The 12,337-nt window shown below is 42.4% G+C and overlaps 1 protein-coding gene across 6 annotated transcripts in view; it reads right to left on the bottom strand.

The window, feature by feature from the left end:
* ATP2B1 (ATPase plasma membrane Ca2+ transporting 1) overlaps positions 1–11,445 on the bottom strand; it is a 140,733-nt gene extending 129,288 nt beyond the window's left edge. For 4 of the 6 annotated variants that reach the window (XM_075600449.1, XM_075600452.1, XM_075600453.1 and 1 more), the window contains exon 1: positions 11,314–11,445. The gene's annotated coding sequence lies outside the window, so the exon portion shown is untranslated. Of the gene's footprint in view, positions 1–10,302; positions 10,528–10,953; positions 11,134–11,313 lie in introns of those variants that run through there. The other 2 variants (XM_075600450.1, XM_075600451.1) reach the window with 2 other exon arrangements.
* Positions 11,446–12,337: the final 892 nt, after the last annotated feature.

The following is a 12,337-nucleotide window of genomic DNA, read 5'->3' as shown; positions in this document are numbered from 1 at the left end:
GCTATAGCTGTTCTAGTCACCTTGAGGTAGCGCTAGGGGTAGGATGCCTGAAGGGATAGCCTGTTAACGAGGTCAGGAATTCTGGAGAGGATCTGCACTAGGCTAGCCAACAGTAGGTAGACGCCCAAGTACTGCATGGAAGAGTACTCTAGTCCATTCCAGATCACTTACCGAAGGGACTTGGGTAGTTGGGGGAGGGGGACAGGTCATTACCCCTGCAGGCCCTAGGAGTTCCCCAAGCCACTACAGGTTGCTGTACTACAGGGACAGGCCCTAGGTTAGGGTTCCTGTCACGTTAGTACCACTTATATAGATAGGGACACAGCGGCTGCTGCTGTTTCTGTGGAAGCAGTTGGACCCACGTTGGGGTCCACAGAGACGATTCCAGAGTGGGACCGCCCTAGCGGTCCGCACGTGCAAGGAGTTCGGTTGGAGGATCAGACGGACTCATCACACATCTGACCCTTTGAGAAGTTTGTTGCTGACCCGAGCACCGGAGTGCTCGGCAGGTATTATATCATCACATGTGCACCAACAGGCCTAGAGGTTCTTAGTGACTGCGCAGTCACCCATTGACTATCTCTGTAGGAGTACGGGACATTGGGTGGGGTTCTTGGGACACTGGGTGGGATCACCTAGTGTTTGGGAATCGTCCTGCGAGACGTCACTGTTAGTGTCTCACCGTGAGAGAGACACAGGTTATCATTATTATTCGTTAGTAAAGTCCTTAGTTATATAATCACTGTGTGTGTGGTTTCTGATTGGGTTCCTATGTAGGGTCATTCTACACTTCCATAGAATCCTACACAGGTGGAGGCGCTGAAAGAAGATTCGTTCCAGAGGATTCACCCCAGGCCTCACTAGCGGAGGCTCAGACTGTGCTCAAGAGTTTAACATTTCTATGATTATGTTTTTTTTTGTGCAACCTTTAAATTTTTTATTACGTTCTGGGTGTGTATATGTAGAATTTTCATGTATAAAGCCAATAATGGGGCACATTAGGTTCTTTAGAATATGTTGTATATTACACTGTTCTGCGTTTGGCCTGTGATACCCTTCACTTTTAACAGTGATATAATATTCTTATGCCATTTCACTTTTGGCTAAAAGGTACAATACTATAGATGGCTGAAAATAGGATAAATAAACATATTCATTTACAACCCCCCACCCCTCCCCTCTCTCCTCACTGCAGGTGTGTCTGCAATAGTGAAACTAGAGTTGGAACTACTGGTGAAGCAAGCTCTGAAAAAAAACTACTTGGAGGCTTGATAACACTTGCTGGCAACCCAATTTCTTATGAAAACAAGTAGATTTGCAGAGAGACCCTTATTAATGCAAGATACTTTAATAGGAAGCATAAAAACAAGATGGCACACTAATGGATGATTTTACACACTCATAATGTGCATTAGTGGGTGGAAAGTCTATTGATAAACCATTGTGGTTAGTCACAAGCAAAACATGAAATGTTGCTTTGTGTACCCATGGTAATGTGTGTGTCATACATGGCCAAGATGAGCACAATGCAAACATACAGTGGCGACAAAAAGTCTGTGAACCCCAATAAAAATTAAGGAAATTCTATAGTTTCTCCACGATACGTTTCCTGAATTAGGTCTTTTCTCAAATATACAATAGGGTTTATATCAATTCCATGTCTTTTGAAACAAAATTATGTATGAATTAGACAAACAATGAGTAATTAAGAGTTAGGGTATATGCAAATGTGAAACCCTGGTTTTATCAGCTAAATTTAAGGGAATCATTAGAATCAGGTGTTTAAATAATTTTGATAGATCAGGTGGGAACTTGGGAGGCCCCACCATATATAAAGATCAGAGACTAAGTTTAGTCTTCACCATACATACAGGTGTGTGGAAACACATGCCACGATCAAAGAAATCTGAGGACCTAAGAAAAGCAGTTATTGATGCTCATCAGTCTAGAAAGGGTTAAAAAAAATATTGCCTTGGATTTGGGGCTCCACCAATCCACTGTCAAACAGTCTGCAAATGGAGAAAAAAATTCAAGACCACAGTCACTCTACCCAATAGCCACTGCCCTAACAAAATCTCTCCAATAACAAACCATTTAATCATTCGGGAAGTCAAAGAACCCCAGAATAAAATCCACGGATCTGCAGACCACTCTCACCTTGGCTAATGCGAGAGTTCATGACAACTATCTTAAAAAGACTGAACAAGAACTGCGTTCATGGAAGGATAGTCAGGAGAAAACCACTGCTCAAGAACATTGGCAAACTTCAGACAGGTAGCAAAGAGCACATAGATGATCCACAAGACTTCTGGAACCCTGTTCAATGGACAAAAAAATCAAAGGTAGAACTTTTGGGCCTCAATGAGAAACATTATGTTTGTCGAAAAACAAAACACTGCGCTCGAACATTAGAATCTCATCCCAACAGTCAAGCATGGTGGTGGGTGTGATGGTTTGGGACGGCTTTGCTGCGTGAGGATCTGGATGGCTCGTCGTTATTCTTTCCAAAAAAGGACCAGAGGAGCGCAGCTTGCAGCCATGAAAATAAAGAACATCACATAGTACAGCAATGTTTAAATGAGATTTAAGTGATAGTGTAGGGCTCACAAAGGACTACTCACATTAAAGCAGCCAAAACTGAGCAGTCATCGAACTTATGGGGTGGATGATCCCTGTGATAGATGCAGCAACTGCCAGCAGACAATCTCCAAAGAAAGAAAAGACCATATAATGTAGATTGTAAAATATATTGACAAGGCAAAATAAAAATGGAGGCTTACACTTAGGTAGGAGTAAAACAGCGTGGTTGGCAACAGATAACCAGATATACAGAAGGTCGTGATTTCTCCGTGTACCGTGTGGATCTCCGCTGCCTCTGCCCACTACCGCACCTCTGCCAGGAGTTCGCGTCACTTCCGGCGCTTGCTGGTGATGATGCGTTCTTGATCTTTTCCTCAGAGTATTGGCTGACAGGACATTACACGTTTCGCTGTTACACACGGCTTTATCCTGATGAACGGCGAAACGCAGAGTGTCCTGTCAGCCTTTACTCTGAGGAAAAGATCAAGAACGCATCATAACCAGCAAGCGCCGGAGTTCCATGACGTGCCGGAAGTAACGCAAACTCCTGGCAGAGGTGCGGAAGTGGGCAGAGGCAGTGGAGATCCACACAGTAAGATCGCGACCTTCTGTATACCTGGTTATCTGTTGCCAACCATGCTGTTTTACTCCTACCCAATTGTAAGCCTCCATTTTTATTTTGCCTTGTCAATATATTTTACAATCTACACTATATGGTCTTTTCTTTCTTTGAAGATCGTCTGCTGGCAGTTGCTGCATCTATCACAGGGATCATCCACCCCATAAGTTGGATGACTGCTCAGTTTTGGCTGCTTTAATGTGAGTAGTCTTTTGTGAGCCCTACACTATCACTTAAATCTCATTTAAACATTGCTGTATTATGTGATGTTCTTTATTTTCATGGCTGCAAGCTGCGCTCCTCTGGTCCTTTTTGGAAAGAATTGAACGTACAAGACTTTGAAACAGTCTCCTACCAAGGGTTGAGTGAGTGCTAAGCCTCTTCATTGATATTCACATTATAGATCACTATAGATTGTCACTTGTATTTTGTTATACACCGTCACGGATATATTTTTTGGCACCAATTCCATGCATAATTATATGCACTAAGTTTGGGTTTTTGTTAGAGCGCTATCGAGCACCTTTTTTCCGTGGCTCGTCATCATTGACAACTATGAATTCTGCATTGTATCAGAAGATTCTAGAGGAGAATGCCAGGCCATCCGTCTGTGTGCTGAAGCGACAGAGAATCATGTAGCAAGGCAATGATTGTAAGCATAAAAGCAAATCTACAAAAGAATTCCATGTTTTAGAATGGCCTAATCAAAGTCCGGACCTAAACCTCATTGAAATGTTGTGGCAGGACCTAAAGCGAGTTGTCCATGCAAGGAAGCCCTCAAATGTCACTGAGTTGAAGCAGTTCTGTAAGGAGGAATGGGCCAAAATTCCACAAAACCGATGTGAGAGACTGACCAGAAGTTACAGGAAACGCTGAGTTGAAGTCATTGCTGCTCAAGGAGGTGCCACTGAATCTAAAAGGTTCACCTACAAAAAAATGTTATGTTTAATCATTTGTGGATAAATAAATGTTGAAAAGGTATCATATTTTTGTGTCATTTGTTTGATCAGGTTACCTTTGTCTACTATTATGACTTGGATTAAGATCTAATAACATTATAGCGTTGAAATGTAAAATACGTGAAAATCCCTAAAGATTCACAAACTCGCCACTGTATCTGCTGTGTTTCTAGACACACGATGCGATGAAAAGAAACGTGTGGAACAATTTATTTATAAAATATTTTACCAGGAAGTAATACATTGAGAGTTACCTCTCGTTTTCAAGTATGTCCTGGGGCAATAGGCAGGTGACAAAGACTGCAACAAGTCTGTTGCGGACATGAGGCATTCAAGTGCAAAATTGTAGATCCCGTTTTTATCTTGTAAAGACAGAAAAAAGGCATCCAATTTGAAACCGGAGGAAAAATATATTATTTCTTTCATAACCCCTCCACTAGCTAGAGAAGCTCATCTATAAAAGAAGTGGCAACAACATTACATTGTATTCTCATGAGAGCAGGGGCCTTTTTTTTTTTTCTCCCAATATACAACGCTTTGTACCTTTAAGAACCAACACAGAAAATATCTAGAATCTCTGCATGCTTAACTTGAGCCATAAGCATTTAATGCTTGATCGTTAACTAGTTAAACAATTTCTGCACCAGATAATTGTTGACTTGTAAGCTTTAAAACAGGTTGCACAAGACAACGTCTTTCTTTTTTAAATTAGATGCCAATACAATACTTTTAGTAGGCATTGATCAAATCGTTTACTCTATTTACCCTGTTCAAGACTTTACATTACAAAAGAGGTCTAGATAACCAATGAATATTAGTGCCTGCACCGGGTAATGAAGAATTCTATTTTAGGTAGTGTGACCTTGTGCAACCTCTTGAATATATACAGTACATGCCCCAAGAGAAATACTTTTGGCCTTAAAGACCATGTTGTGCATTAGCTTAGAGTGATTGGTGTTAACCTCCCACATTGCCACCCTGCAACTTCTTCTAAAAATTCATATAGATCAGCTGACAATCTGATGTTACTAATTTCTTGAACAGTAATTTTGAAGTTACTTGTCTGGTTTTATGTTGTTTGTGTTAAGCAAAGCTTAACTGGTAACAGCAAGAACTCCTCCTATAGGATCTACTCTATTTTTTTTTTTTACCAAAGAGCAAATGAGCAAATGAGAAATTACTTCCACATCAAATGTGCCAACACATTTTGCAAAAACAGAAAACGTATATGGAAAACATGCAATAATGCTCAGAGTCATTGCCCAAGAAGTTTCAAATGCAGGACAAATTAAAGAAATTCACTTATTTAAATCTTTCAATGTTGGTATAGAGCAAATAAATGAAATGCTAGCAACATTAAGTTTAGATAATTGTTTACATCCTTTGTATTCTGCAAAATAGCAAGTGTAATCTGTAGCATCAATACCACATAATCAAACAGTACAAAATAAACTTAGTAATATGGCAACTGGTGTTTTTGTAGATAGGCGTATGAAGCCGTACTGAGTACAGACACTATAAATAGAACAAAACTGGCTTTAGATATATACTTATACACATGCTGAGTTTCCAGGGATATATGTCTTTTGTACCAATTTAAAATTTCCGGTATTATACACTTACCCAGTCTTAACCACTGATAACAAATAAGCTTGTAACACATTGTATTGATGGCCTTTCTGGCAACCTCAGCTGTTTTTGTTGCATGCTATCTGATGTCACCAGAATGTGACTAACTAGCAACATGATACAGGCTAATCAAACAGTTCTGAAACAAAAGGACATATTGACAAAAAGGAGCAAGAATGATGTACCAAGGAATGAGGTCAGTGACAAACTGATGATGTAAATGCAGTGTGCTGGATTGCCAGTGCTTGCTGCGTGGGGAACCAATTCATCCAAACAATGCTATTAAACTGGGGAACCGACAAAGCACACTGCTCTGATGAACAAACGCGCACACACACGTTACTAGATTAGTTCGTTGTTGCAAAGTACAGTAACTTTAAAAATGAATATTGTACTTGTTTTCTCTGCCATCTCTCCTATATGGCTGTATGTACCATATGAGCTGGTAAATCACATAGGTTAACCACTGCTCTACAGAGTGCCACTTAAGCACTAAATGATGTCCCTTAAATTGTAAAGCCTACATCTCTCTCTGCAATGTTCAAGGCAGGCAACACCCTAAGAAAAAAATTAAGTTCTCTTACTTAAAAAAAAAGTTTGTTTTTTTTGGTAACACTTACAAAACCATGTTGTGGTTATGAAAGTTTCAAAAATAGAATGTAGGGAGTTGCCGTGTTTCCACTTGGCGATATCATTTATGGCAGGGGAAGTTCTAAATTTCATATACCCTGTCATTTCACATTATGGGCTGAAGAAGCGACTCGGTTAGTAAAGGCACTGACCCTGAAAACAAACAGTTTGAACCTGGTTCAAACCCGATATCACCTTGTGACCTTTGGCAAGTCACTATCTCCCTGTGCCTCAGGCACCATAAAAAAATTGTAAACTCATCTGGGACTATGCAAAAATGCTGTGTACAATACAGATTACAGCACGCTATACTGTAATTGTTCATCACTTTTAGTCCCATTGGGAAGAAAGCACTAAGTGAACAAATTATTATCACCATTAGTATTACTTTCAACAATTTATCTACATGATAGGAACTAAATTATCTATTAGCATTGAGACGTCTAACATTAGAGATACATAAATGCAATACAAATCTCAATCTTAAAAAGAGAAAGTTGCATGTTAAAATCACACTACTTAAGTATATTCAACTCATAGCCCTTTCAAACACCCCTTCCTGGTGTTGCCAAATTGTCCCTCTCACAGGCAGAGCAATAAATCAAGTGATAGTTGGACTGCACAGATATTTAACACTGCAACACATTGACGAAAACCATGATGTCCATTGCTTGGTAATGATATTTCCTCATACAGCTCTGACAATGTATGCAGCTCATTACATAGAAATTGCAGGCAATATGAGCCATTGTCCTGAAGAGTTTACAATCTAATGTTTGTGATTGAGGCATAGGGAGATAAAGTGATTTAGCCAAAGTCTCAAAAGGAGCCAACACTGGAATTTGAACCCAGATTCACCAGCTTCAAAAAGTAGTGCCATTACCACCAGGATACCTGTGCAGCTATGATCAAGTTAGTTTTCTTTTGACAGGTCTTGTTTCTTGATTTTTCAAAGATATGCATCCTTTATTCAGATTACAATTTGTTAAATGGTTATATGACATGCTTTTGAGGAACGGTGCAGTTTTAACAATCTGTTGGACAAAGCATATACATTTATTTGTTGGCCAGTAAAAAAATGTAGATTTAAAATTGGTTGGCCAGAAGAGGGACTTAAAATGTAATTCACCCTATCACCACACAAAGACCAGTAGGTAAATAATTTAAGAGAGGCCTAAGGGTAATAATTAAAAGGAGACTGTAGCACTAAGGTAGACAATTTTGGTAACTCGCGGATTTTGCAAACGGTTCTTTGGGTGAATAACCATCAGTAGTGTATTTTCTTCATGCTTCCTATAGTGGCATGAGGGCCAAGTTCCAACTCCATAAAATACTTTGTTTTTCAATAAAGTATTAAGTAAAGGGCTTAAGTAAACAGGGCAAGGATCATTTAGGTGTAGTTAAAACATAGGAGTAACGAATGCTAGCTACATTCAAAGTGGTACAATTAAAGGAAATGCTTTGTCTCAGGAGTTTGAAATAGAATGTGACTGATGGCATTCACAAACTGTTCCCCAAGGTGCTTTCTGTTCCTCTCATAACCAACAGAAACTCCATGCAGCTAGAACATGCAAAAATGCCAGTATAAGGACAGATCAGAGGAATTGCAATCTATAGGAAACACAAACACCAACATTCCGAAAAAGGAAAATCACTAAACCAAATTACCTTAGGAAGACAAAAAAAAAGTCAAGGATTGCAGGAAGAGTAGTATCAAAGAAAATAGATCAAAGCACAGCAAAACAACTGATCACCTGAGGTACTAGTTCCTCAGAACAAGAGACTTCACAAAAACCTAATTAAAAAAAAAAAGGAAGGACAAAGTCTCAAGCAATAGGCGAAGCCCTTTAAGTTTAGCAGTGCCAGGCTGCATCCAACAACAGGTCTCTTCCTGACACTTGACCTGGTAACTGAAATAGGTCATGTGTAATAAATCCCCTACCGTATTTTTTTTTACAATGAAATCTGCATAATCACAGAGCCTGGGGCTTACCTCTGCTTTCCCATGCTTCCCCCTTTCATTGTTAAAAGACCATTCTCAGCCCAAGAGTAAATGCCAGAGAGCCTAAAGCTATATGCCTCAGGGTCTCCAGCCATTGCAAATAAATGTATGCAGTTTAAAAGGCATATTCCCCTTTCAAACCCTATTTTATACGAATTAAAAAGAACTCACAAGGAATTAGTTCTTAACACTCCGTTTGTTGGATGTTTAAATAAACATTCAAGTATATAAACCTCTGGCCATCACACTTTAATAAAAGCGTATACATTCCACAGAAAATACCATACATACAGTATGCCTAAATAAACACACACATTACAAAAGGTCTTTCAGGCTTTCAAACGGTAGACATTGTTCAAGGATGCTCTGCACATTCTCGCTCATTTTCAGGACAAATTGGTAAATTGCCATTATAGCCACGCTACACTATCTTTGCAAGAAAAATAGCACAATTTTACCCTTTAGTACAAAAAACCCAAAGCAGTTGGAAGAAAAATTGATCAAGGATGGCCGCACACCTGACATGTGTATCAGACTTCTGTTCCATTAAATGGGCTAGAGACAAATAACTCAGTGGTGTGCAATTAAGGCAGACTTATCACACTGATGAAAAAAAAAACAGTATACATAGGTTTTAATGGTAAAAATCTCAAACCCTGTAGCTGGCAAATGCCAGATTACAGCAATGTCTCCGAAATAAAGCACAGAAAGGCTCACCATCTGAAATTGTAAAAAAGCAAGGAGACTAATCCCAGCTACTTAATCCGTCCGGCACGGGCAAAACGGTTCAGAAGTAGCTTCATCCACCATCGATTCCCTGTTGCTTGAATTAGCAGCACCATTTTCTCATCCTATTCGCTTTTTACAGATCTCAAAGAATAGCATAGAACACGACAACATTCTAGGTCACTGTACATTTTTATATAAGGGGATTAATTAACAGCACTAATGCAAATAGAGGCAATTATGACAAATAGCATATTTACTGTAATGTGCAAGTGTGCTTTGCCTGGATATGTGGTTTAGAACAACAACTCGTCACCTGCACAAACAAAAACACAAATCTGTTGCTGTGGACTATAAAACCGCAGCTGCCTATAGCACAGATCTGACAGCTTGCAAGGTGCATGAAGAAGCTCTGTACCCACACCGCCTGACACCATCCCTGCTGATCTGCCATTGTCACACAAAAGCAAGCAAATTGCTCCCTTTTGTGCACCGACCCTTCTGACCACGACTTCACTGGCAGAAGCCAATTCATCTACGTTTCCTATAGCACTGAATGAGTTACAATCTAGCTCCAGAAAGGGAGATCGGTACAGAAGTAGAGTCAAGGTCAAAGCAAGGGACCTTTCAATATTGCTACCCAGATGATATCAATGAAAACCAACAGGTCTCCGTTCCTTATAACCCCCGCATTGCTCTTCTCCCCCTAGACGCACTTTCGGGCAGAGAAGACCCCCCTGTGTTGTCTGATTTAGTAGCCGGTGATCCCCGGGCTCCTGCCACACGTTCATTTCCATGTAATCCTATCATCATTATGCATTACCAGCTAAGGCTTCCCAGCAGTGGCCTGCACTTGTTACGGTATCTGACCGTGAAATCCCTTGGGCAAACAGCAGAGAAAAATACAAAATAAGAATAAATAAAATAAAAAAAGGACGGTAACCCCCGCATGTTACAAATAATACAATAAGAGCACCATGGCTATGGGAGCCGCAGCCCATCAACACACATTCAGCACCTGTCAATGACATGGGTAGACAAGGACAGAGCAACGCGGCTGGGAGGGGGGTCACAGCGGGTGTGAGCTCCCGGGCAGCGCTCCGGCCCCTCCCGGTACCCCTGCCCGTTATGTCCCCGCCGCCGCGGGCGTCGCTTACCTGAGCAGGGCGGTGGTGCAGGTAGTGATGGGGGGGAGGGGGGTGTCAGCGCGGAGCGGCGCCCGGCAGCAGCAGCAGCAGCAGCCCAGTCATGAGAAGTGTAGCTGTGTGCGAGGCGGGGGTGGGGGGGAGAGAAGCCGCCGCGGGCTGATTACAGCATGGTGTCCCCGGCTCCCCGCTCTCTCCCTCACACTGAAGGCGGCTGCTGCCGATTCCCGTCGGGAGCTGGTGGTGGGGAGGAGGAAGGGAGGGATGAAGGTGAGGAGGGGGAGGGGGGTGAGATGAGTAGGAGGCAGCTCCGGTGATGAGAAGCCTGACTGAAATGACAATCGGGATGGACCCTTGGGAGCAGCGGCTCCCCCCCCCCCCTCTCTCTCTCCGGGTGTGTAACCGTTGGTAACGCCGTATTCGTCCCCAACTCAACCCGAGTCCCGGGTGAGGTGTCCGGAGCACAGACTCGCCCAGCACACTGACACTCACAGCACACACACACTGACACTCACCGCACACACACTGAGCGCACCGCCTCACACACACACACACACTGAGCGCACCGCACACTGAACGCACACTCACAAGCTGAGCGCACCGCACACACACTGAACGCACACTCACAAGCTGAACGCACCGCACACACACTGACACACTCACAGGCTGAGCGCACAGGGCTGCAAAACAGGCATTTCCTCTACAGCAGCATCTGCGCTCCACTCCCCATGCTTGATTCTGACTCAGGAAGGGGAACTCCGGTGAAGGACTAACATTGTCTTATACAATTTTTTTTATTGCACGTTGGGAGGAGCGCAATAAAAACCCCCGCGTGCTGTTCTGATATAGCAAGGAGGGAGGTACAGAATACAAACCACCCTCTTTTCCCCCCTCCCTCTCCCCCTTTTTTTCTGCCCACTTGCTCAGTCCCTCTTCCCTTCACTGGCCGCCCTCAGTCTCTCCCCTCACCCTCCCCGCGGCCATCACGTGACCGAGGCCAAAGCTCGACGGGTGCTCGCTCACCGGGGTTGTGACGTCTCCGTTCTCAGAGCCTCTTCTCGGACATTGGCTCGCGCTCTGGACCAGGCATTGGATCTGTGTGCGCGCGCGCACCCAGCTGTCTCTTCGGTGGCGCGCGCCAATAGCCACGCCCACTTGGACCATTCCTGTTGGCTATTTAGCTCTGACGTAGTTTTTTCCATGACGTCGCCCTGTACATTGATTATATACATGATGTCCATGCACTAGTGTCGCTGTGCAAAGACTGGTGGTTATAACTGGTGTCCAATTGTCGCGTTGCGTGATCCCATTCACATTCCTCACTATTTTACTTGTAGGCGAACTCAGCCCAGTGCTGGGAAAGACAATGTGCAGTCGGGACGGTTGTTTAAAAAAAAAAAAATCGAAGCAATACATTAATATACGACCCCCCAAAAGACATAGCTCACTGCTTGGGACCAAGATGGAATAGTTGCAATAAGAGCATCACTATCCATATTGCTTATTTTGGATAAACAACTTTTGTTTGGGCCGTCATGTGCATTCAGTCGGTTATCTTATGGTGTGTTTAAATATATATATAGAGAGAGAGATAGTTATGCCTGGTTTGGCTACTAACCTACCCTGCCTGACGTAAATCCTGGTATTGTGCAGGCAGTGTTAGGCCCAATCCAGGGTTTTCCCCACCAGTAAACAGCTCCCTTGAGTGACAAGGGGGTAGGCGGGTGCTAAGGCCTGTGTACTGCCCAATAAGGGGCTCAGACCTTGGACCCTCCCCCTCGGGACTTAATTTATTTATAAAATGTTTTACAAATACATTGAGAGTTACCTCTCGTTTTCAAGTATGTCCTGGGCATAGAGTTAAGACAAATAATACATAGTTACATCAATGAACAGGGTATACATTATATAAAAGACATTGCATGCACAGTTAAAGAAAATATATATTATAGGCGTATGTAACAGTTACAGACCAGATTAAAATGTGAGACAGCTTTAGTTTTGAAAGAACTTAAACTGGTGGTGGATGTGAGAGTCTCCGGTAGGT

The sequence above is a fragment of the Ascaphus truei genome, chromosome 5 (genome assembly GCF_040206685.1).
Source record: "Ascaphus truei isolate aAscTru1 chromosome 5, aAscTru1.hap1, whole genome shotgun sequence".
NCBI lineage: Eukaryota > Metazoa > Chordata > Amphibia > Anura > Ascaphidae > Ascaphus > Ascaphus truei.
The sequence above is the reverse complement of the archived record's forward strand: the minus strand, read 5'-3'. Positions and strand labels throughout refer to the sequence as shown.